This window comes from Phyllobates terribilis, unplaced genomic scaffold (assembly GCF_046119375.1).
Source record: "Phyllobates terribilis strain yellow unplaced genomic scaffold, ASM4611937v1 Scaffold_3__8_contigs__length_932513732, whole genome shotgun sequence".
NCBI lineage: Eukaryota > Metazoa > Chordata > Amphibia > Anura > Dendrobatidae > Phyllobates > Phyllobates terribilis.
Window position 1 is genome coordinate 856,510,379 of NW_027362763.1, and position 20,153 is coordinate 856,530,531.

Sequence of the window (20,153 nt, forward strand, 5' to 3'; positions counted from 1 at the left end):
CCGGGTGGATATAGTGGGTGGCCGTGGCAGATTCTGCCCATGGCCTCCGGTTCCTGGCTAAGGTGTGCTGTAGCCTCTGCCAGCTTGGGATCCGGTACCCTGTTGCCAACTCTTCACCCTCTGGTCTAATTTGGGCTCTTGGAGTTCCTTCTTTCTCCCCCTCTGGGTCTTTCTTTCTCCTCTCTCACTCTTGGCTCTGGGGCTGCTCTGCTCCTCTGCTCTCTTCCACTCCTCTGCAAAGACTTACTGACTGACTGACTTCTCACAGACTGACCTCACTCTGCAAAAGACCCTGTCCTAAGATGGTGCCCACCTTATATACTCCCTCTATGTGTGAGCTCAGGTGACCAGCACCCAATGAGCTCCTAACTTTACCCAGGCTGCTCCCCCTATCTGCCCCTACACTACTGGGATGTACCACCCCCCTCCCACTCCAGCCAAGGACAGACTCGGTCGTACCTGCACATTATTAAGTGGGAGTACCATTGGTCTGTCCTCCGGAAATGGGATGTGTGTAGTGCATGCAGCTAACTGAGCTCAGTTCCACACTCCATCCTTACCCGGGAGTGGAATATCACACCTCTGGCTGAGGTGCAATACCCCTGTAGCAGCCGAATCCTCAGGGTGCTACATTCCCCCCTGGTAAATCACAGCACGTCCTCGGGCTGTAAGATATAAAAAACACCAAAACATACAATTTTTTTCATAAACATATAAAACATATAAACATTATCAGCAGCATAAACTTTTCATATAAACTTTTCATAAAAACATTCTTGTCTTCTGGTACCTCCGGTCACGGTGCAACTTGTGACCGGGTAAAGTGCGACAGTCTCTTGAAGAAACACGGTTTCCTATAAAACCGGTAGGGGGCGCCTTAAAAAGCGCAACTATATACAAGGGGATATGGCCGCTCTCAGTCCTCGGCCAGGTATTAGGAAAGGGATGACCGCTCTCAGTCCTCGGTCAGTGGGGAAATGGGACACACTGGAACAGTTCACACTTGTCCCAACGGGGACCATATTTAAATTAGCAGCATGGCATATACCCTAACGGGTAACTTTATACAGTCTCTTCACTACCGTACTCAACGACGGCGTCCTCCTGCTCTTTCTTTGTGGTCAGTTTCAGTTTCAGACCCGTCCGGGTCCTCTTGCTCCTCCTCACACCGCAGCTCCTCCTCCGTCTGGCGATGCACATGGAGGGCGTAGGGTCCTTTGGCACACTTGTGCCGGGTGAAGGTGACCTCGTCCCCTAAATACAGGTCACGACCTCTGTGTCCCTCCGGTAGGTGGGACTCAACGTCTCTCCTGGTCACGAAGACGTCGCCTGGGGTGCGGTGATCCCTGATGAAACCCCACCCATGCTGCAGATTGAACTTTATCACAGTCCCGATGGTACGGGGACCATGCGCTGCACGGGGGTCTCTCCTGGTCCGGCTCTTCTGCTCCGCGCTCCTTATTTGGGCTTGTTGTTCCCGGACCCGCCTCTCTCTCCGCTCCCTTTCAAAGACCTCGAGCTGCTGCCGGCAGCACTCTGCACGCTCCGCTGCGGCTGCCCGAGTCTCCTGAGTGAACCCCATGAGGTCTTCTCCGGTGGGATCCCACTCAAACTGGGTCTCTTCTAGCGGGGGCGAGATCCTCTTCATGGGCTTTGGAGCCGGGATCAGGGGTTCGCACATGGCCCTTGCTTTTTGCAGCTCCAGCTGGATGTATTCCTGGGGCCATACGAAGGGCTGCCCATCCGGGCACGTATGCTGGGCGAACAGGTCCTCACCCAGGTGCGGTACTTTAGGTGTTATGGGCGCTGTGGTGGTAGCGGCGCCCGGGTTAACCAGGCCTTGCGACCAGGCCTGGGGCACCTTGAAAGTAAAGGGCACCGTAAGAACGGCGGCGCCCTGTGTTACTTGGCCCTGCGACCAGGCCGGGGGCTCCGCGGAGGTAGGGGGCGCTGTTGGTATTGCGTCGCCCGGGGGTACTAGGCCTTGCGACCAGGCCGATGGTACTTCCTGCTTGGCCACGCTCGGGGTCGAGGCGTGTGACGTCACAGGGGTCGCGGCTTCCGTTTGAGGCGTAGTCTGCGGCGGTGACGTTGCAGCGACGGGCACGGCAGGGGGTACTTCGGGCTCTGCGACGGGGAGCTGGGGCAGGCACGCGGTTTCCCGGCTCGGGGTAGTGACGTCCCCTTTACCTGCCTCCATTCGTTCGGCTCCCTTCTCGGCGCCGTCTCCGGCCTTCAGTCCTCCTGCGCCATCCTCAGAGGCGGTCTGTCTCCTCGTCTCGGGTGGCGTGCTCCGCTGACGAGTCTCGGTCTGCTGGGCCATCTCTCGGCTCCACTCCGCCAACGTCTCTCGTTGCACCCGGGCCAACCTCCGTGCGAGGCCCTCCAGCGCGGTCTGTGCACACTCCCGGTCTCGGGGGAGCTGTGTTAGGATCTCCAGCAGGCCTTCTGGAGTGGCGACCTGCAACAGGCTCCTGACCACTGGGTCGGTGCTGCCTGGAGTGGCGGCCCGCATCAGGCTCCTGACCACTGGGTCGGTGCTGCCTGGCTCTCCCTCCATCTCCGGGTGTGCTTTCTCTGGACTCTTCTCCAGGCTTCTCGTCTCCGGGTGCGCTCTCTCCAGACTGCTCCAGGCGACACCCATCTTTGTTCTCTTGTTCTGTCTCCGCCCACATCGAGGGTGGTCCCGGGGCAACTTCAGTTCCAGGGGCAGTTCTCTCACGCTGATGGACACTTCCAGCATCACAGTCTCTGTTGGTGGGCGCGGTTTCCGCTTTTGGCGCCATTCTTCGACCTGGACCACGATGGGAGGTGGCCTCTTGCCAACCTCTGGCACGCCCATAATGGCGTCCGCTCTCCCAAGGCGGGAAATCTTCGGAAATGGCGGGAATCGTCTCCCAGTGGCGGGAAACTCCATGGATGGCGGGAAAAAGCTGCAAATGGCGGACAACCGGCGGGAAACGATCTGTGATGGGGCCCGATGGCGGGGACCCTCCGGAACAGGCAGGAGACTTCTTTTTAAGGTAACGGTGAACTTTTCTTCAGGCACGCAGTACCCGGTTGTTGCGGGCACGTTATCCTGCCGACTACGCCAAAGTTGACGCGCCCCCTGGGCCAGTGTTGTTTGGGGATACCCGGAGCCGGATCAGACGGGGGTTGTAGTCTCCGAGTGGCTGTGACCCGGTCCGTGCCCAGGGTGTCAAGCTCAGTGTGTGGCAGTCCTTACTGATGTTACTAAAGTTCTTTATGTCGACTACGCCACCCGTTGAATTGCGGTCACTAAGGCCGCCGCTGCAGCAGGGTCCGCTGAGGCTGATGGTGTTTGTGCAGCTTAGGTAGTATAACCCCCAACGGGAGGGGTATAGCCTCAGGGGGTCAGGTGCAGAGGATGGTGGTTGTGGAAGTGCAGGGAAGATGGTAATGAGAGTCAGAGTCGGGTTGTGCAGTTCAGGGTTCTTTACTTACTGCTGTTCTTGTACCGGTCACTCCGGCCTTGAGTGACCACCCGAGCCGCGCTGCGTCCACCAGGTCCTGGACTCGGCCAACCCCCAAGTAGTTCTGGAGCGTGGTTCTGAGCTCCCTTTCTGTCCTGTCCTCGTCTCTGGCCTTCCCCACCAGGGATCCACCTATGTCCGGCTCCCTCGGGCCTCTTGTTGGCGAACCCTTGCCTCTGGGTTCCCTGACCCTATGCGTGGTCTGCCTTCCGGGTGGATATAGTGGGTGGCCGTGGCAGATTCTGCCCACGGCCTCCGGTTCCTGGCTAAGGTGTGCTGTAGCCTCTGCCAGCTTGGGATCCGGTACCCTGTTGCCAACTCTTCACCCTCTGGTCTAATTTGGGCTCTTGGAGTTCCTTCTTTCTCCCCCTCTGGGTCTTTCTTTCTCCTCTCTCACTCTTGGCTCTGGGGCTGCTCTGCTCCTCTGCTCTCTTCCACTCCTCTGCAAAGACTTACTGACTGACTGACTTCTCACAGACTGACCTCACTCTGCAAAAGACCCTGTCCTAAGATGGTGCCCACCTTATATACTCCCTCTATGTGTGAGCTCAGGTGACCAGCACCCAATGAGCTCCTAACTTTACCCAGGCTGCTCCCCCTATCTGCCCCTACACTACTGGGATGTACCACCCCCCTCCCACTCCAGCCAAGGACAGACTCGGTCGTACCTGCACATTATTAAGTGGGAGTACCATTGGTATGTCCTCCGGAAATGGGATGTGTGTAGTGCATGCAGCTAACTGAGCTCAGTTCCACACTCCATCCTTACCCGGGAGTGGAATATCACACCTCTGGCTGAGGTGCAATACCCCTGTAGCAGCCGAATCCTCAGGGTGCTACAGTTGAACAACAGAATGAGTGGGGGGTGGGCTTTCAGTGGGAGACTGAATCCTGTGGTTGGTTGGGAGGTGGCCCTCATTTGAATATTGTGGCCATGGACGGCCCCCTTCTGGGGAGCTGGAAGTGTAAGTGATGCTCTGGCAGCAGGATGGACCAGAACATGGAGCAGCCTATGGAAGATGATGGGCTGTCGCCCGGCTGGCTGTGTGTTGCCCTTTTTGTTTTTCCATCCCCAAAGGACGCAGCCTCTTCTAGGTGGTCTCCCTGGGCCAAGGGAGGGCTGCGGCCATGGCGGTAGGTCGGGAGGAGGCCCTTGCCCAGTATACTCTGGCTTCTCTTCAGAACGTAAAAATCTTTCGCCTTTTACTAAAGATTTCCATGGAGAGGAACAAAACTGAGTTTTGTGGCAATTTTTGCATGCTCCAGCTTGCTGGGGCTTCCTTCATTTGGTTGAACAACAGAATGAGTGGGGGGTGGGCTTTCAGTGGGAGACTGAATCCTGTGGTTGGTTGGGAGGTGGCCCTCATTTGAATATTGTGGCCATGGACGGCCCCCTTCTGGGGAGCTGGAAGTGTAAGTGATGCTCTGGCAGCAGGATGGACCAGAACATGGAGCAGCCTATGGAAGATGATGGGCTGTCGCCCGGCTGGCTGTGTGTTGCCCTTTTTGTTTTTCCATTCCCAAAGGCCGCAGCCTCTTCTAGGTGGTCTCCCTGGGCCAAGGGAGGGCTGCGGCCATGGCGGTAGGTCGGGAGGAGGCCCTTGCCCAGTATACTCTGGCTTCTCTTCAGAAAGTAAAAATCTTTCGCCTTTTACTAAAGATTTCCGTGGAGAGGAGCAAAACTGAGTTTTGTGGCAATTTTTGCATGCTCCAGCTTGCTGGGGCTTCCTTCATTTGGTTGAACAACAGAATGAGTGGGGGGTGGGCTTTCAGTGGGAGACTGAATCCTGTGGTTGGTTGGGAGGTGGCCCTCATTTGAATATTGTGGTCATGGACGGCCCCCTTCTGGGGAGCTGGAAGTGTAAGTGACGCTCTGGCAGCAGGATGGACCAGAACATGGAGCAGCCTATGGAAGATGATGGGCTGTCGCCCGGCTGGCTGTGTGTTGCCCTTTTTGTTTTTCCATCCCCAAAGGCCGCAGCCTCTTTTAGGTAGTCTTCCTGGGCCAAGGGAGGGCTGCGGCCATGGCGGTAGGTCGGGAGGAGGCCCTTGCCCAGTATACTCTGGCTTCTCTTCAGAACGTAAAAATCTTTCGCCTTTTACTAAAGATTTCCGTGGAGAGGAGCAAAACTGAGTTTTGTGGCAATTTTTGCATGCTCCAAATTGCTGGGGCTTCCTTCATTTGGTTGAACAACAGAATGAGTGGGGGGTGGGCTTTCAGTGGGAGACTGAATCCTGTGGTTGGTTGGGAGGTGGCCCTCATTTGAATATTGTGGCCATGGACGGCCCCCTTCTGGGGAGATGGAAGTGTAAGTGACGCTCTGGCAGCAGGATGGACCAGAACATGGAGCAGCCTATGGAAGATGATGGGCTGTCGCCCGGCTGGCTGTGTGTTGCCCTTTTTGTTTTTCCATCCCCAAAGGCCGCAGCCTCTTCTAGGTGGTCTCCCTGGGCCAAGGGAGGGCTGCGGCCATGGCGGTAGGTCGGGAGGAGGCCCTTGCCCAGTATACTCTGGCTTCTCTTCAGAACGTAAAAATTTTTCGCCTTTTACTAAAGATTTCCGTGGAGAGGAGCAAAACTGAGTTTTGTGGCAATTTTTGCATGCTCCAGCTTGCTGGGGCTTCCTTCATTTGGTTGAACAAAAGAATGAGTGGGGGGTGGACTTTCAGTGGGAGACTGAATCCTGTGGTTGGTTGGGAGGTGGCCCTCATTTGAATATTGTGGCCATGGACGGCCCCCTTCTGGGGAGCTGGAAGTGTAAGTGACGCTCTGGCAGCAGGATGGACCAGAACATGGAGCAGCCTATGGAAGATGATGGGCTGTCGCCCGGCTGGCTGTGTGTTGCCCTTTTTGTTTTTCCATTCCCAAAGGCCGCAGCCTCTTCTAGGTGGTCTCCCTGGGCCAAGGGAGGGCTGCGGCCATGGCGGTAGGTCGGGAGGAGGCCCTTGCCCAGTATACTCTGGCTTCTCTTCAGAACGTAAAAATCTTTCGCCTTTTACTAAAGATTTCCGTGGAGAGGAGCAAAACTGAGTTTTGTGGCAATTTTTGCATGCTCCAGCTTGCTGGGGCTTCCTTCATTTGGTTGAACAACAGAATGAGTGGGTGGTGGGCTTTCAGTGGGAGACTGAATCCTGTGGTTGGTTGGGAGGTGGCCCTCATTTGAATATTCTGGCCATGAACGGCCCCCTTCTGGGGAGCTTGAAGTGTAAGTGACGCTCTGGCAGCAGGATGGAGCAGCCTATGGAAGATGATGGGCTGTCGCCCGGCTGGCTGTGTGTTGTCCTTTTTGTTTTTCCATCCCCAAAGGCCGCAGCCTCTTTTAGGTGGTCTCCCTGGGCCAAGGGAGGGCTGCGGCCATGGCGGTAGGTCGGGAGGAGGCCCTTGCTCTGTATACTCTGGCTTCTCTTCAGAACGTAAAAATCTTTCGCCTTTTACTAAAGATTTCCGTGGAGAGGAGCAAAACTGAGTTTTGTGGCAATTTTTGCATGCTCCAGCTTGCTGGGGCTTCCTTCATTTGGATGAACAACAGAATGAGTGGGGGGTGGGCTTTCAGTGGGAGACTGAATCCTGTGGTTGGTTGGGAGGTGGCCCTCATTTGAATATTGTGGCCATGGACGGCCCCCTTCTGGGGAGCTGGAAGTGTAAGTGACGCTCTGGCAGCAGGATGGACCAGAACATGGAGCAGCCTATGGAAGATGATGGGCTGTCGCCCGGCTGGCTGTGTGTTGCCCTTTTTGTTTTTCCATCCCCAAAGGCCGCAGCCTCTTTTAGGTGGTCTCCCTGGGCCAAGGGAGGGCTGCGGCCATGGCGGTAGGTCGGGAGGAGGCCCTTGCCCAGTATACTCTAGCTTCTCTTCAGAACGTAAAAATCTTTCGCCTTTTACTAAAGATTTCCGTGGAGAGGAGCAAAACTGAGTTTTGTGGCAATTTTTGCATGCTACAGCTTGCTGGGGCTTCCTTCAGTTGGTTAAACAACAGAATGAGTGGGGGGTGGGCTTTCAGGGGGAACACTGAATCCTGTGGTTGGTTGGGAGGTGGCCCTCATTTGAATATTGTGGCCACGGACGGCCCCCTTCTGGGGAGCTGGAAGTGTAAGTGATGCTCTGGCAGCAGGATGGACCAGAACATGGAGCAGCCTATGGAAGATGATGGGCTGTCGCCCGGCTGGCTGTGTGTTGCCCTTTTTGTTTTTCCATTCCCAAAGGCCGCAGCCTCTTCTAGGTGGTCTCCCTGGGCCAAGGGAGGGCTGCGGCCATGGCGGTAGGTCGGGAGGAGGCCCTTGCCCAGTATACTCTGGCTTCTCTTCAGAACGTAAAAATCTTTCGCCTTTTACTAAAGATTTCCGTGGAGAGGAGCAAAACTGAGTTTTGTGGCAATTTTTGCATGCTCCAGCTTGCTGGGGCTTCCTTCATTTGGTTGAACAACAGAATGAGTGGGGGGTGGGCTTTCAGTGGGAGACTGAATCCTGTGGTTGGTTGGGAGGTGGCCCTCATTTGAATATTGTGGCCATGGACGGCCCCCTTCTGGGGAGCTGGAAGTGTAAGTGACGCTCTGGCAGCAGGATGGACCAGAACATGGAGCAGCCTATGGAAGATGATGGGCTGTCGCCCGGCTGGCTGTGTGTTGCCCTTTTTGTTTTTCCATCCCCAAAGGCCGCAGCCTCTTCTAGGTGGTCTCCCTGGGCCAAGGGAGGGCTGCGGTAGGTCGGGAGGAGGCCCTTGCCCAGTATACTCTGGCTTCTCTTCAGAACGTAAAAATCTTTCGCCTTTTAGTAAAGATTTCCGTGGAGAGGAGCAAAACTGAGTTTTGTGGCAATTTTTGCATGCTCCAGCTTGCTGGGGCTTCCTTCATTTGGTTGAACAACAGAATGAGTGGGGGGTGGGCTTTCAGTGGGAGACTGAATCCTGTGGTTGGTTGGGAGGTGGCCCTCATTTGAATATTGTGGCCATGGACGGCCCCCTTCTGGGGAGCTGGAAGTGTAAGTGACGCTCTGGCAGCAGGATGGACCAGAACATGGAGCAGCCTATGGAAGATGATGGGCTGTCGCCCGGCTGGCTGTGTGTTGCCCTTTTTGTTTTTCCATCCCCAAAGGCCGCAGCCTCTTCTAGGTGGTCTCCCTGGGCCAAGGGAGGGCTGCCGCCATGGCGGTAGGTCGGGAGAAGGCCCTTGCCCAGTATACTCTGGCTTCTCTTCAGAACGTAAAAATCTTTCGCCTTTTACTAAAGATTTCCGTGGAGAGGAGCAAAACTGAGTTTTGTGGCAATTTTTGCATGCTCCAGCTTGCTGGGGCTTCCTTCATTTGGTTGAACAACAGAATGAGTGGGGGGTGGGCTTTCAGTGGGAGACTGAATCCTGTGGTTGGTTGGGAGATGCCCCTCATTTGAATATTGTGGCCATGGACGGCCCCCTTCTGGGGAGCTGGAAGTGTAAGTGACGCTCTGGCAGCAGGATGGACCAGAACATGGAGCAGCCTATGGAAGATGATGGGCTGTCGCCCGGCTGGCTGTGTGTTGCCCTTTTTGTTTTTCCATCCCCAAAGGCCGCAGTCTCTTCTAGGTGGTCTCCCTGGGCCAAGGGAGGGCTGCGGCCATGGCGGTAGGTCGGGAGGAGGCCCTTGCCCAGTATACTCTGGCTTCTCTTCAGAACGTAAAAATCTTTCGCCTTTTACTAAAGATTTCCGTGGAGAGGAGCAAAACTGAGTTTTGTGGCAATTTTTGCATGCTCCAGCTTGCTGGGGCTTCCTTCATTTGGTTGAACAACAGAATGAATGGGGGGTGGGCTTTCAGTGGGAGACTGAATCCTGTGGTTGGTTGGGAGGTGGCCCTCATTTGAATATTGTGGCCATGGACGGCCCCCTTCTGGGGAGCTGGAAGTGTAAGTGACGCTCTGGCAGCAGGATGGACCAGAACATGGAGCAGCCTATGGAAGATGATGGGCTGTCGCCCGGCTGGCTGTGTGTTGCCCTTTTTGTTTTTCCATCCCCAAAGGCCGCAGCCTCTTCTAGGTGGTCTCCCTGGGCCAAGGGAGGGCTGCGGCCATGGCGGTAGGTCGGGAGGAGGCCCTTGCCCAGTATACTCTAGCTTCTCTTCAGAACGTAAAAATCTTTCGCCTTTTACTAAAGATTTCCGTGGAGAGGAGCAAAACTGAGTTTTGTGGCAATTTTTGCATGCTCCAGCTTGCTGGGGCTTCCTTCAGTTGGTTAAACAACAGAATGCGTGGGGGGTGGGCTTTCAGGGGGAACACTGAATCCTGTGGTTGGTTGGGAGGTGGCCCTCATTTGAATATTGTGGCCACGGACGGCCCCCTTCTGGGGAGCTGGAAGTGTAAGTGATGCTCTGGCAGCAGGATGGACCAGAACATGGAGCAGCCTATGGAAGATGATGGGCTGTCGCCCGGCTGGCTGTGTGTTGCCCTTTTTGTTTTTCCATCCCCAAAGGCCGCAGCCTCTTCTAGGTGGTCTCCCTGGGCCAAGGGAGGGCTGCGGCCATGGCGGTAGGTCGGGAGGAGGCCCTTGCCCAGTATACTCTGGTTTCTCTTCAGAACATAAAAATCTTTCGCCTTTTACTAAAGATTTCCATGGAGAGGAGCAAAACTGAGTTTTGTGGCAATTTTTGCATGCTCCAGCTTGCTGGGGCTTCCTTCATTTGGTTGAACAACAGAATGAGTGGGGGGTGGGTTTTCAGTGGAAGACTGAATCCTGTGGTTGGTTGGGAGATGGCCCTCATTTGAATATTGTGGCCATGGACGGCCCCCTTCTGGGGAGCTGGAAGTGTAAGTGACGCTCTGGCAGCAGGATGGACCAGAACATGGAGCAGCCTATGGAAGATGATGGGCTGTCGCCCGGCTGGCTGTGTGTTGCCCTTTTTGTTTTTCCATTCCCAAAGGCCGCAGCCTCTTCTAGGTGGTCTCCCTGGGCCAAGGGAGGGCTGCGGCCATGGCGGTAGGTCGGGAGGAGGCCCTTGCCCAGTATACTCTGGCTTCTCTTCAGAACGTAAAAATCTTTCGCCTTTTACTAAAGATTTCCGTGGAGAGGAGCAAAACTGAGTTTTGTGGCAATTTTTGCATGCTCCAGCTTGCTGGGGCTTCCTTCATTTGGTTGAACAACAGAATGAGTGGGGGGTGGGCTTTCAGTGGGAGACTAAATCCTGTGGTTGGTTGGGAGGTGGCCCTCATTTGAATATTGTGGCCATGGACGGCCCCCTTCTGGGGAGCTGGAAGTGTAAGTGACGCTCTGGCAGCAGGATGGACCAGAACATGGAGCAGCCTATGGAAGATGATGGGCTGTCGCCCGGCTGGCTGTGTGTTGCCCTTTTTGTTTTTCCATCCCCAAAGGCCGCAGCCTCTTCTAGGTGGTCTCCCTGGGCCAAGGGAGGGCTGCGGTAGGTCGGGAGGAGGCCCTTGCCCAGTATACTCTGGCTTCTCTTCAGAACGTAAAAATCTTTCGCCTTTTAGTAAAGATTTCCGTGGAGAGGAGCAAAACTGAGTTTTGTGGCAATTTTTGCATGCTCCAGCTTGCTGGGGCTTCCTTCATTTGGTTGAACAACAGAATGAGTGGGGGGTGGGCTTTCAGTGGGAGACTGAATCCTGTGGTTGGTTGGGAGGTGGCCCTCATTTGAATATTGTGGCCATGGACGGCCCCCTTCTGGGGAGCTGGAAGTGTAAGTGACGCTCTGGCAGCAGGATGGACCAGAACATGGAGCAGCCTATGGAAGATGATGGGCTGTCGCCCGGCTGGCTGTGTGTTGCCCTTTTTGTTTTTCCATCCCCAAAGGCCGCAGCCTCTTCTAGGTGGTCTCCCTGGGCAAGGGAGGGCTGCGGCCATGGCGGTAGGTCGGGAGAAGGCCCTTGCCCAGTATACTCTGGCTTCTCTTCAGAACGTAAAATCTTTCGCCTTTTACTAAAGATTTCCGTGGAGAGGAGCAAAAACTGAGTTTTGTGGCAATTTTTGCATGCTCCAGCTTGCTGGGGCTTCCTTCATTTGGTTGAACAACAGAATGAGTGGGGGGTGGGCTTTCAGTGGGAGACTGAATCCTGTGGTTGGTTGGGAGATGGCCCTCATTTGAATATTGTGGCCATGGACGGCCCCCTTCTGGGGAGCTGGAAGTGTAAGTGACGTTCTGGCAGCAGGATGGACCAGAACATGGAGCAGCCTATGGAAGATGATGGGCTGTCGCCCGGCTGGCTGTGTGTTGCCCTTTTTGTTTTTCCATCCCCAAAGGCCGCAGTCTCTTCTAGGTGGTCTCCCTGGGCCAAGGGAGGGCTGCGGCCATGGCGGTAGGTCGGGAGGAGGCCCTTGCCCAGTATACTCTGGCTTCTTTTCAGAACGTAAAAATCTTTCGCCTTTTACTAAAGATTTCCGTGAGAGGAGCAAAACTGAGTTTTGTGGCAATTTTTGCATGCTCCAGCTTGCTGGGGCTTCCTTCATTTGGTTGAACAACAGAATGAATGGGGGGTGGGCTTTCAGTGGAGACTGAATCCTGTGGTTGGTTGGGAGGTGGCCCTCATTTGAATATTGTGGACATGGACGGCCCCCTTCTGGGGAGCTGGAAGTGTAAGTGACGCTCTGGCAGCAGGATGGACCAGAACATGGAGCAGCCTATGGAAGATGATGGGCTGTCGCCCGGCTGGCTGTGTGTTGCCCTATTTGTTTTTCCATCCCCAAAGGCCGCAGCCTCTTCCAGGTGGTCTCCCTGGGCTAAGGGAGGGCTGCGGCCATGGCGGTAGGTCGGGAGGAGGCCCTTGCCCAGTATACTCTGGCTTCTCTTCAGAACGTAAAAATCTTTCGCCTTTTACTAAAGATTTTCTGTGGAGAGGAGCAAAACTGAGTTTTGTGGCAATTTTTGCATGCTCCAGCTTGCTGGGGCTTCCTTCATTTGGTTGAACAACAGAATGAGTGGGGGGTGGGCTTTTAGTGGGAGGCTGAATCCTGTGGTTGGTTGGGAGGTGGCCCTCATTTGAATATTGTGGCCATGGACGGCCCCCTTCTGGGGAGCTGGAAGTGTAAGTGACGCTCTGGCAGCAGGATGGACCAGAACATGGAGCAGCCTATGGAAGATGATGGTCTGTCGCTCGGCTAGCTGTGTGTTGCCCTTTTTGTTTTTCCATCCCCACAGGCCGCAGCCTCTTCTAGGTGGTCTTCCTGGGCCAAGGGAGGGCTGCGGCCATGGCGGTAGGTCGGAGGAGGCCCTTGCCCAGTATACTCTGGCTTCTCTTCAGAACGTAAAATCTTTTGCCTTTTACTAAAGATTTCCGTGGAGAGGAGCAAAACTGAGTTTTGTGGCAATTTTTTGCATGCTCCAGCTTGCTGAGGCTTTCCTTCATTTGGTTGAACAACAGAATGAGTGGGGGGTGGGCTTTCAGTGGGAGACTGAATCCTGTGGTTGGTTGGGAGGTGGCCCTCATTTGAATATTGTGGCCATGGACGGCCCCCTTCTGGGGAGCTGGAAGTGTAAGTGACGCTCTGGCAGCAGGATGGACCAGAACATGGAGCAGCCTATGGAAGATGATGGGCTGTCGCCCGGCTGGCTGTGTGTTGCCCTTTTTGTTTTTCCATCCCCAAAGGCCGCAGCCTCTTCTAGGTGGTCTCCCTGGGCCAAGGGAGGGCTGCGGCCATGGCGGTAGGTCGGGAGGAGGCCCTTGCCCAGTATATTCTGGCTTCTCTTCAGAACGTAAAATCTTTCGCCTTTTTACTAAATATTTCCATGGAGAGGAGCAAAACTGAGTTTTGTGGCAATTTTTGCATGCTCCAGCTTGCTGGGGCTTCCTTCATTTGGTTGAACAACAGAATGAGTGGGGGGTGGGCTTTCAGTGGGAGACTGAATCCTGTGGTTGGTTGGGAGGTGGCCCTCATTTGAATATTGTGGCCATGGACGGCCCGCTTCTGGAGGAGCTGGAAGTGTAAGTGACGCTCTGGCAGCAGGATGGACCAGAACATGGAGCAGCCTATGGAAGATGATGGGCTGTCGCCCGGCTGGCTGTGTGTTGCCCTTTTTGTTTTTCCATTCCCAAAGGCCGCAGCCTCTTCTAGGTGGTCTCCCTGGGACAAGGGAGGGCTGCGGCCATGGCGGTAGGTCGGGAGGAGGCCCTTGCCCAGTATACTCTGGCTTCTCTTCAGAACGTAAAAATCTTTCGCCTTTTACTAAAGATTTCCGTGGAGAGGAGCAAAACTGAGTTTTGTGGCAATTTTTGCATGCTCCAGCTTGCTGGGGCTTCCTTCATTTGGTTGAACAACAGAATGAGTGGGGGGTGGGCTTTCAGTGGGAGACTGAATCCTGTGGTTGGTTGGGAGGTGGCCCTCATTTGAATATTGTGGGCATGGACGGCCCCCTTCTGGGGAGCTGGAAGTGTAAGTGACGCTCTGGCAGCAGGATGGACCAGAACATGGAGCAGCCTATGGAAGATGATGGGCTGTCGCCCGGCTGGCTGTGTGTTGCCCTTTTTGTTTTTCCATCCCCAAAGGCCGCAGCCTCTTCTAGGTGGTCTCCCTGGGCCAAGGGAGGGCTGCGGCCATGGCGGTAGGTCGGGAGGAGGCCCTTGCCCAGTATACTCTGGTTTCTCTTCAGAACGTAAAAATCTTTCGCCTTTTACTAAAGATTTCCGTGGAGAGGAGCAAAACTGAGTTTTGTGGCAATTTTTGCATGCTCCAGCTTGCTGGGGCTTCCTTCATTTGGTTGAACAACAGAATGAGTGGGGGGTGGGCTTTCAGTGGGAGACTGAATACTGTGGTTGGTTGGGAGGTGGCCCTCATTTGAATATTGTGGCCATGGACGGCCCCCTTCTGGGGAGCTGGAAGTGTAAGTGACGCTCTGGCAGCAGGATGGACCAGAACATGGAGCAGCCTATGGAAGATGATGGGCTGTCGCCCGGCTGGCTGTGTGTTGCCCTTTTTGTTTTTCCATCCCCAAAGGCCGCAGCCCCTTCTAGGTGGTCTCCCTGGGCCAAGGGAGGGCTGCGGCCATGGCGGTAGGTCGGGAGGAGGCCCTTGCCCAGTATACTCTGGCTTCTCTTCAGAACGTAAAAATCTTTCGCATTTTACTAAAGATTTCCGTGGAGAGGAGCAAAACTGAGTTTTGTGGCAATTTTTGCATGCTCCAGCTTGCTGGGGCTTCCTTCATTTGGTTGAACAACAGAATGAGTGGGGGGTGGGCTTTCAGTGGGAGATTGAATCCTGTGGTTGGTTGGGAGGTGGCCCTCATTTGAATATTGTGGCCATGGACAGCCCCCTTCTGGGGAGCTGGAAGTGTAAGTGACGCTCTGGCAGCAGGATGGACCAGAATATGGAGCAGCCTATGGAAGATGATGGGCTGTCGCCCGGCTGGCTGTGTGTTGCCCTTTTTGTTTTTCCATCCCCAAAGGCCGCAGCCTCTTCTAGGTGGTCTCCCTGGGCCAAGGGAGGGCTGCGGCCATGGCGGTAGGTCGGGAGGAGGCCCTTGCCCAGTATACTCTGGCTTCTCTTCAGAACGTAAAAATCTTTCGCCTTTTACTAAAGATTTCCGTGGAGAGGAGCAAAACTGAGTTTTGTGGCAATTTTTGCATGTTCCAGCTTGCTGGGGCTTCCTTCATTTGGTTGAACAACAGAATGAGTGGGGGGTGGGCTTTCAGTGGGAGACTGAATCCTGTGGTTAGTTGGGAGGTGGCCCTCATTTGAATATTGTGGCCATGGACGGCCCCCTTCTGGGGAGCTGGAAGTGTAAGTGACGCTCTGGCAGCAGGATGGACCAGAACATGGAGCAGCCTATGGAAGATGATGGGCTGTCGCCCGGCTGGCTGTGTGTTGCCCTTTTTGTTTTTCCATCCCCAAAGGCCGCAGCCTCTTCTAGGTGGTCTCCCTGGGCCAAGGGAGGGCTGCGGCCATGGCGGTAGGTCGGGAGGAGGCCCTTGCCCAGTATACTCTGGCTTCTCTTCAGAACGTAAAAATCTTTCGCCTTTTATTAAAGATTTCTGTGGAGAGGAGCAAAACTGAGTTTTGTGGCAATTTTTGCATGCTCCCGCTTGCTGGGGCTTCCTTCATTTGGTTGAACAACAGAATGAGTTGGGGGTGGGCTTTCAGTGGGAGACTGAATCCTGTGGTTGGTTGGGAGGGGGCCCTCATTTGAATATTGTGGCCATGGACGGCCCCCTTCTGGGGAGCTGGAAGTGTAAGTGACGCTCTGGCAGCAGGATGGACCAGAACATGGAGCAGCCTATGGAAGATGATGGGCTGTCGCCCGGCTGGCTGTGTGTTGCCCTTTTTGTTTTTCCATCCCCAAAGGCCGCAGCCTCTTCTAGGTGGTCTCCCTGGGCCAAGGGAGGGCTGCGGCCATGGCGGTAGGTCGGGAGGAGGCCCTTGCCCAGTATATTCTGGCTTCTCTTCAGAACGTAAAAATCTTTCGCCTTTTACTAAATATTTCCATGGAGAGGAGCAAAACTGAGTTTTGTGGCAATTTTTGCATGCTCCAGCTTGCTGGGGCTTCCTTCATTTGGTTGAACAACAGAATGAGTGGGGGGTGGGCTTTCAGTGGGAGACTGAATCCTGTGGTTGGTTGGGAGGTGGCACTCATTTGAATATTGTGGCCATGGACGGCCCCCTTCTGGGGAGCTGGAAGTGTAAGTGACGCTCTGGCAGCAGGATGGACCAGAACATGGAGCAGCCTATGGAAGATGATGGGCTGTCACCCGGCTGGCTGTGTGTTGCCCTTTTTGTTTTTCCATCCCCAAAGGCCGCAGCCTCTTCTAGGTGGTCTCCCTGGGCCAAGGGAGGGCTGCGGCCATGGCGGTAGGTCGGGAGGAGGCCCTTGCCCAGTATACTCTGGCTTCTCTTCAGAACGTAAAAATCTTTCGCCTTTTACTAAAGATTTCCGTGGAGAGGAGCAAAACTGAGTTTTGTGGCAATTTTTGCATGCTCCAGCTTGCTGGGGCTTCCTTCATTTGGTTGAACAACAGAATGAGTGGGGGGTGGGCTTTCAGTGGGAGACTGAATCCTGTGGTTAGTTGGGAGGTGGCCCTCATTTGAATATTGTGGCCATGGACGGCCCCCTTCTGGGGAGCTGGAAGTGTAAGTGGCGCTCTGGCAGCAGGATGGACCAGAACATGGAGCAGCCTATGGAAGATGATGGGCTGTCGCCCGGCTGGCTGTGTGTTGCCCTTTTTGTTTTTCCATCCCCAAAGGCCGCAGCCTCTTCTAGGTGGTCTCCCTGGGCCAAGGGAGGGCTGCGGCCATGGCGGTAGGTCGGGAGGAGGCCCTTGCCCGGTATACTCTGGCTTCTCTTCAGAACGTAAAAATCTTTCGCCTTTTACTAAAGATTTCCGTGGAGAGGAGCAAAACTGAGTTTTGTGGCAATTTTTGCATGCTCCAGCTCGCTGGGGCTTCCTTCATTTGGTTGAACAACAGAATGAGTGGGGGGTGGGCTTTCAGTGGGAGACTGAATCCTGTGGTTGGTTGGGAGGTGGCGCTCATTTGAATATTGTGGGCATGGACGGCCCCCTTCTGGGGAGCTGGAAGTGTAAGTGACGCTCTGGCAGCAGGATGGACCAGAACATGGAGCAGCCTATGGAAGATGATGGGCTGTCGCCCGGCTGGCTGTGTGTTGCCCTTTTTGTTTTTCCATCCCCAAAGGCCGCAGCCTCTTCTAGGTGGTCTCCCTGGGCCAAGGGAGGGCTGCGGCCATGGCGGTAGGTCGGGAGGAGGCCCTTGCCCAGTATACTCTGGCTTCTCTTCAGAACGTAAAAATATTTCGCCTTTTACTAAAGATTTCCGTGGAGAGGAGCAAAACTGAGTTTTGTGGCAATTTTTGCATGCTCCAGCTTGCTGGGGCTTCCTGCATTTGGTTGAACAACAGAATGAGTGGGGGGTGGGCTTTCAGTGGGAGACTGAATCCTGTGGTTGGTTTGGAGGTGGCCCTCATTTGAATATTGTGGCCATGGACGGCCCCCTTCTGGGGAGCTGGAAGTGTAAGTGACGCTCTGGCATCAGGATGGACCAGAACATGGAGCAGCCTATGGAAGATGATGGGCTGTCGCCCGGCTGGCTGTGTGTTGCCCTTTTTGTTTTTCCATCCCCAAAGGCCGCAGCCCCTTCTAGGTGGTCTCCCTGGGCCAAGGGAGGGCTGCGGCCATGGCGGTAGGTCGGGAGGAGGCCCTTGCCCAGTATACTCTGGCTTCTCTTCAGAACGTAAAAATCTTTCGCCTTTTACTAAAGATTTCCGTGGAGAGGAGCAAAACTGAGTTTTGTGGCAATTTTTGCATGCTCCAGCTTGCTGGGGCTTCCTTCATTTGGTTGAACAACAGAATGAGTGGGGGGTGGGCTTTCAGTGGGAGACTGAATCCTGTGGTTGGTTTGGAGGTGGCCCTCATTTGAATATTGTGGCCATGGACGGCCCCCTTCTGGGGAGCTGGAAGTGTAAGTGACGCTCTGGCAGCAGGATGGACCAGAATATGGAGCAGCCTATGGAAGATGATGGGCTTTCGCCCGGCTGGCTGTGTGTTGCCCTTTTTGTTTTTCCATCCCCAAAGGCCGCAGCCTCTTCTAGGTGGTTTCCCTGGGCCAAGGGAGGGCTGCGGCCATGGCGGTAGGTCGGGAGGAGGCCCTTGCCCAGTATACTCTGGCTTCTCTTCAGAACGTAATAATCTTTCGCCTTTTACTAAAGATTTCCGTGGAGAGGAGCAAAACTGAGTTTTGTGGCAATTTTTGCATGCTCCAGGTTGCTGGGGCTTCCTTCATTTGGTTGAACAACAGAATGAGTGGGGGGTGGGCTTTCAGTGGGAGACTGAATCCTGTGGTTGGTTGGGAGGTGGCCCTCATTTGAATATTGTGGCCATGGACGGCCCCCTTCTGGGGAGCTGGAAGTGTAAGTGACGCTCTGGCAGCAGGATGGACCAGAACATGGAGCAGCCTATGGAAGATGATGGGCTGTCGCCCGGCTGGCTGTGTGTTGCCCTTTTTGTTTTTCCATCCCCAAAGGCCGCAGCCTCTTCTAGGTGGTCTCCCTGGGCCAAGGGAGGGCTGCGGCCATGGCGGTAGGTCGGGAGGAGGCCTTTGCCCAGTATACTCTGGCTTCTCTTCAGAACGTAAAAATCTTTCGCCTTTTACTCAAGATTTCCGTGGAGAGGAGCAAAACTGAGTTTTGTGGCAATTTTTGCATGCTCCAGCTTGCTGGGGCTTCCTTCATTTGGTTGAACAACAGAATGAGTGGGGGGTGGGCTTTCAGTGGGAGACTGAATCCTGTGGTTGGTTGGGAGGTGGCCCTCATTTGAATATTGTGGCAATGGACGGCCCCCTTCTGGGGAGCTGAAAGTGTAAGTGACGCTCTGGCAGCAGGATGGACCAGAACATGGAGCAGCCTATGGAAGATGATGGGCTGTCGCCCGGCTGGCTGTGTGTTGCCCTTTTTGTTTTTCCATCCCCAAAGGCCGCAGCCTCTTCTAGGTGGTCTCCCTGGGCCAAGGGAGGGCTGCGGCCATGGCGGTAGGTTGGGAGGAGGCCCTTGCCCAGTATACTCTGGCTTCTCTTCAGAACGTAAAAATCTTTCGCCTTTTACTAAAGATTTCCGTGGAGAGGAGCAAAACTGAGTTTTGTGGCAATTTTTGCATGCTCCAGCTTGCTGGGGCTTCCTTCATTTGGTTGAACAACAGAATGAGTGGGGGGTGGGCTTTCAGTGGGAGACTGAATCCTGTGGTTGGTTGGGAGGTGGCCCTCATTTGAATATTGTGGCCATGGACGGCCCCCTTCTGGGGAGCTGGAGGTGTAAGTGACGCTCTGGCAGCAGGATGGACCAGAACATGGAGCAGCCTATGGAAGATGATGGGCTGTCGCCCGGCTGGCTGTGTGTTGGCCTTTTTGTTTTTCCATCCCCAAAGGCCGCAGCCTCTTCTAGGTGGTCTCCCTGGGCCAAGGGAGGGCTGCGGCCATGGCGGTAGGTCGGGAGGAGGCCCTTGCCCAGTATACTCTGGCTTCTCTTCAGAATGTAAAAATCTTTCGCCTTTTACTAAAGATTTCCGTGGAGAGGAGCAAAACTGAGTTTTGTGGCAATTTTTGCATGCTCCTGCTTGCTGGGGCTTCCTTCATTTGGTTGAACAACAGAATGAGTGGGGGGTGGGCTTTCAGTGGGAGACTGAATCCTGTGGTTGGTTGGGAGGTGGCCCTCATTTGAATATTGTGGCCATGGACGGCCCCCTTCTGGGGAGCTGGAAGTGTAAGTGACGCTCTGGCAGCAGGATGGACCAGAACATGGAGCAGCCTATGGAAGATGATGGGCTGTCGCCCGGCTGGCTGTGTGTTGCCCTTTTTGTTTTCCCATCCCCAAAGGCCGCAGCCTCTTCTAGGTGGTCTCCCTGGGCCAAGGGAGGGCTGCGGCCATGGCGGTAGGTCGGGAGGAGGCCCTTGCACAGTATACTCTGGCTTCTCTTCAGAATGTAAAAATCTTTCGCCTTTTACTAAAGATTTCCGTGGAGAGGAGCAAAACTGAGTTTTGTGGCAATTTTTGCATGCTCCAGCTTGCTGGGGCTTCCTTCATTTGGTTGAACAACAGAATGAGTGGGGGGTGGGCTTTCAGTGGGAGACTGAATTCTGTGGTTGGTTGGGAGGTGGCCCTCATTTGAATATTGTGGCCATGGACGGCCCCCTTCTGGGGAGCTGGAAGTGTAAGTGACGCTCTGGCAGCAGGAAGGACCAGAACATGGAGCA

The 20,153-nt window shown here is 54.8% G+C and overlaps 35 non-coding genes across 35 annotated transcripts; all 35 read left to right on the forward strand.

Moving 5' to 3' along the window:
- Positions 1 to 4,656: 4,656 nt before the first annotated feature.
- LOC141260347 (U5 spliceosomal RNA) lies at positions 4,657 to 4,772 on the forward strand. Its single transcript, XR_012319104.1, has one exon. It is a non-coding gene; the product is annotated as a U5 spliceosomal RNA (small nuclear RNA).
- Positions 4,773 to 5,104: 332 nt separating this feature from the next.
- On the forward strand, positions 5,105 to 5,220 carry LOC141259865 (U5 spliceosomal RNA). Its single transcript, XR_012318633.1, has one exon. It is a non-coding gene; the product is annotated as a U5 spliceosomal RNA (small nuclear RNA).
- A 332-nt stretch (positions 5,221 to 5,552) lies between these two features.
- On the forward strand, positions 5,553 to 5,668 carry LOC141261076 (U5 spliceosomal RNA). Its single transcript, XR_012319785.1, has one exon. It is a non-coding gene; the product is annotated as a U5 spliceosomal RNA (small nuclear RNA).
- Positions 5,669 to 6,000: 332 nt separating this feature from the next.
- LOC141259753 (U5 spliceosomal RNA) lies at positions 6,001 to 6,116 on the forward strand. The gene has a single exon (XR_012318523.1). It is a non-coding gene; the product is annotated as a U5 spliceosomal RNA (small nuclear RNA).
- A 332-nt stretch (positions 6,117 to 6,448) lies between these two features.
- On the forward strand, positions 6,449 to 6,564 carry LOC141260548 (U5 spliceosomal RNA). Its single transcript, XR_012319295.1, has one exon. It is a non-coding gene; the product is annotated as a U5 spliceosomal RNA (small nuclear RNA).
- A 320-nt stretch (positions 6,565 to 6,884) lies between these two features.
- On the forward strand, positions 6,885 to 7,000 carry LOC141260560 (U5 spliceosomal RNA). The gene has a single exon (XR_012319306.1). It is a non-coding gene; the product is annotated as a U5 spliceosomal RNA (small nuclear RNA).
- Positions 7,001 to 7,332: 332 nt separating this feature from the next.
- On the forward strand, positions 7,333 to 7,448 carry LOC141260273 (U5 spliceosomal RNA). The gene has a single exon (XR_012319031.1). It is a non-coding gene; the product is annotated as a U5 spliceosomal RNA (small nuclear RNA).
- A 333-nt stretch (positions 7,449 to 7,781) lies between these two features.
- LOC141260572 (U5 spliceosomal RNA) lies at positions 7,782 to 7,897 on the forward strand. Its single transcript, XR_012319316.1, has one exon. It is a non-coding gene; the product is annotated as a U5 spliceosomal RNA (small nuclear RNA).
- Positions 7,898 to 8,220: 323 nt separating this feature from the next.
- On the forward strand, positions 8,221 to 8,336 carry LOC141260290 (U5 spliceosomal RNA). Its single transcript, XR_012319047.1, has one exon. It is a non-coding gene; the product is annotated as a U5 spliceosomal RNA (small nuclear RNA).
- Positions 8,337 to 8,668: 332 nt separating this feature from the next.
- LOC141260583 (U5 spliceosomal RNA) lies at positions 8,669 to 8,784 on the forward strand. The gene has a single exon (XR_012319327.1). It is a non-coding gene; the product is annotated as a U5 spliceosomal RNA (small nuclear RNA).
- Positions 8,785 to 9,116: 332 nt separating this feature from the next.
- LOC141260595 (U5 spliceosomal RNA) lies at positions 9,117 to 9,232 on the forward strand. Its single transcript, XR_012319337.1, has one exon. It is a non-coding gene; the product is annotated as a U5 spliceosomal RNA (small nuclear RNA).
- A 332-nt stretch (positions 9,233 to 9,564) lies between these two features.
- On the forward strand, positions 9,565 to 9,680 carry LOC141259858 (U5 spliceosomal RNA). Its single transcript, XR_012318626.1, has one exon. It is a non-coding gene; the product is annotated as a U5 spliceosomal RNA (small nuclear RNA).
- Positions 9,681 to 10,013: 333 nt separating this feature from the next.
- LOC141260429 (U5 spliceosomal RNA) lies at positions 10,014 to 10,129 on the forward strand. Its single transcript, XR_012319181.1, has one exon. It is a non-coding gene; the product is annotated as a U5 spliceosomal RNA (small nuclear RNA).
- A 332-nt stretch (positions 10,130 to 10,461) lies between these two features.
- LOC141260606 (U5 spliceosomal RNA) lies at positions 10,462 to 10,577 on the forward strand. The gene has a single exon (XR_012319348.1). It is a non-coding gene; the product is annotated as a U5 spliceosomal RNA (small nuclear RNA).
- A 323-nt stretch (positions 10,578 to 10,900) lies between these two features.
- On the forward strand, positions 10,901 to 11,016 carry LOC141260291 (U5 spliceosomal RNA). The gene has a single exon (XR_012319048.1). It is a non-coding gene; the product is annotated as a U5 spliceosomal RNA (small nuclear RNA).
- Positions 11,017 to 11,347: 331 nt separating this feature from the next.
- On the forward strand, positions 11,348 to 11,463 carry LOC141260406 (U5 spliceosomal RNA). The gene has a single exon (XR_012319160.1). It is a non-coding gene; the product is annotated as a U5 spliceosomal RNA (small nuclear RNA).
- Positions 11,464 to 11,795: 332 nt separating this feature from the next.
- LOC141260466 (U5 spliceosomal RNA) lies at positions 11,796 to 11,910 on the forward strand. The gene has a single exon (XR_012319217.1). It is a non-coding gene; the product is annotated as a U5 spliceosomal RNA (small nuclear RNA).
- A 331-nt stretch (positions 11,911 to 12,241) lies between these two features.
- Positions 12,242 to 12,358, forward strand: LOC141260475 (U5 spliceosomal RNA). The gene has a single exon (XR_012319226.1). It is a non-coding gene; the product is annotated as a U5 spliceosomal RNA (small nuclear RNA).
- Positions 12,359 to 12,689: 331 nt separating this feature from the next.
- LOC141260553 (U5 spliceosomal RNA) lies at positions 12,690 to 12,805 on the forward strand. The gene has a single exon (XR_012319299.1). It is a non-coding gene; the product is annotated as a U5 spliceosomal RNA (small nuclear RNA).
- A 333-nt stretch (positions 12,806 to 13,138) lies between these two features.
- On the forward strand, positions 13,139 to 13,254 carry LOC141260612 (U5 spliceosomal RNA). The gene has a single exon (XR_012319354.1). It is a non-coding gene; the product is annotated as a U5 spliceosomal RNA (small nuclear RNA).
- A 333-nt stretch (positions 13,255 to 13,587) lies between these two features.
- Positions 13,588 to 13,703, forward strand: LOC141260617 (U5 spliceosomal RNA). Its single transcript, XR_012319358.1, has one exon. It is a non-coding gene; the product is annotated as a U5 spliceosomal RNA (small nuclear RNA).
- A 332-nt stretch (positions 13,704 to 14,035) lies between these two features.
- On the forward strand, positions 14,036 to 14,151 carry LOC141259701 (U5 spliceosomal RNA). The gene has a single exon (XR_012318471.1). It is a non-coding gene; the product is annotated as a U5 spliceosomal RNA (small nuclear RNA).
- Positions 14,152 to 14,483: 332 nt separating this feature from the next.
- LOC141260160 (U5 spliceosomal RNA) lies at positions 14,484 to 14,599 on the forward strand. Its single transcript, XR_012318919.1, has one exon. It is a non-coding gene; the product is annotated as a U5 spliceosomal RNA (small nuclear RNA).
- A 332-nt stretch (positions 14,600 to 14,931) lies between these two features.
- Positions 14,932 to 15,047, forward strand: LOC141259711 (U5 spliceosomal RNA). Its single transcript, XR_012318481.1, has one exon. It is a non-coding gene; the product is annotated as a U5 spliceosomal RNA (small nuclear RNA).
- Positions 15,048 to 15,379: 332 nt separating this feature from the next.
- On the forward strand, positions 15,380 to 15,495 carry LOC141260506 (U5 spliceosomal RNA). Its single transcript, XR_012319255.1, has one exon. It is a non-coding gene; the product is annotated as a U5 spliceosomal RNA (small nuclear RNA).
- A 332-nt stretch (positions 15,496 to 15,827) lies between these two features.
- Positions 15,828 to 15,943, forward strand: LOC141260495 (U5 spliceosomal RNA). The gene has a single exon (XR_012319245.1). It is a non-coding gene; the product is annotated as a U5 spliceosomal RNA (small nuclear RNA).
- Positions 15,944 to 16,275: 332 nt separating this feature from the next.
- LOC141260629 (U5 spliceosomal RNA) lies at positions 16,276 to 16,391 on the forward strand. Its single transcript, XR_012319369.1, has one exon. It is a non-coding gene; the product is annotated as a U5 spliceosomal RNA (small nuclear RNA).
- A 332-nt stretch (positions 16,392 to 16,723) lies between these two features.
- LOC141261071 (U5 spliceosomal RNA) lies at positions 16,724 to 16,839 on the forward strand. Its single transcript, XR_012319780.1, has one exon. It is a non-coding gene; the product is annotated as a U5 spliceosomal RNA (small nuclear RNA).
- Positions 16,840 to 17,171: 332 nt separating this feature from the next.
- On the forward strand, positions 17,172 to 17,287 carry LOC141260217 (U5 spliceosomal RNA). The gene has a single exon (XR_012318976.1). It is a non-coding gene; the product is annotated as a U5 spliceosomal RNA (small nuclear RNA).
- Positions 17,288 to 17,619: 332 nt separating this feature from the next.
- LOC141260640 (U5 spliceosomal RNA) lies at positions 17,620 to 17,735 on the forward strand. Its single transcript, XR_012319372.1, has one exon. It is a non-coding gene; the product is annotated as a U5 spliceosomal RNA (small nuclear RNA).
- Positions 17,736 to 18,067: 332 nt separating this feature from the next.
- On the forward strand, positions 18,068 to 18,183 carry LOC141260200 (U5 spliceosomal RNA). Its single transcript, XR_012318959.1, has one exon. It is a non-coding gene; the product is annotated as a U5 spliceosomal RNA (small nuclear RNA).
- Positions 18,184 to 18,515: 332 nt separating this feature from the next.
- Positions 18,516 to 18,631, forward strand: LOC141260468 (U5 spliceosomal RNA). Its single transcript, XR_012319219.1, has one exon. It is a non-coding gene; the product is annotated as a U5 spliceosomal RNA (small nuclear RNA).
- Positions 18,632 to 18,963: 332 nt separating this feature from the next.
- On the forward strand, positions 18,964 to 19,079 carry LOC141260651 (U5 spliceosomal RNA). Its single transcript, XR_012319378.1, has one exon. It is a non-coding gene; the product is annotated as a U5 spliceosomal RNA (small nuclear RNA).
- Positions 19,080 to 19,411: 332 nt separating this feature from the next.
- LOC141260103 (U5 spliceosomal RNA) lies at positions 19,412 to 19,527 on the forward strand. The gene has a single exon (XR_012318862.1). It is a non-coding gene; the product is annotated as a U5 spliceosomal RNA (small nuclear RNA).
- A 332-nt stretch (positions 19,528 to 19,859) lies between these two features.
- On the forward strand, positions 19,860 to 19,975 carry LOC141259797 (U5 spliceosomal RNA). The gene has a single exon (XR_012318565.1). It is a non-coding gene; the product is annotated as a U5 spliceosomal RNA (small nuclear RNA).
- The last annotated feature ends 178 nt before the right edge of the window (positions 19,976 to 20,153 follow it).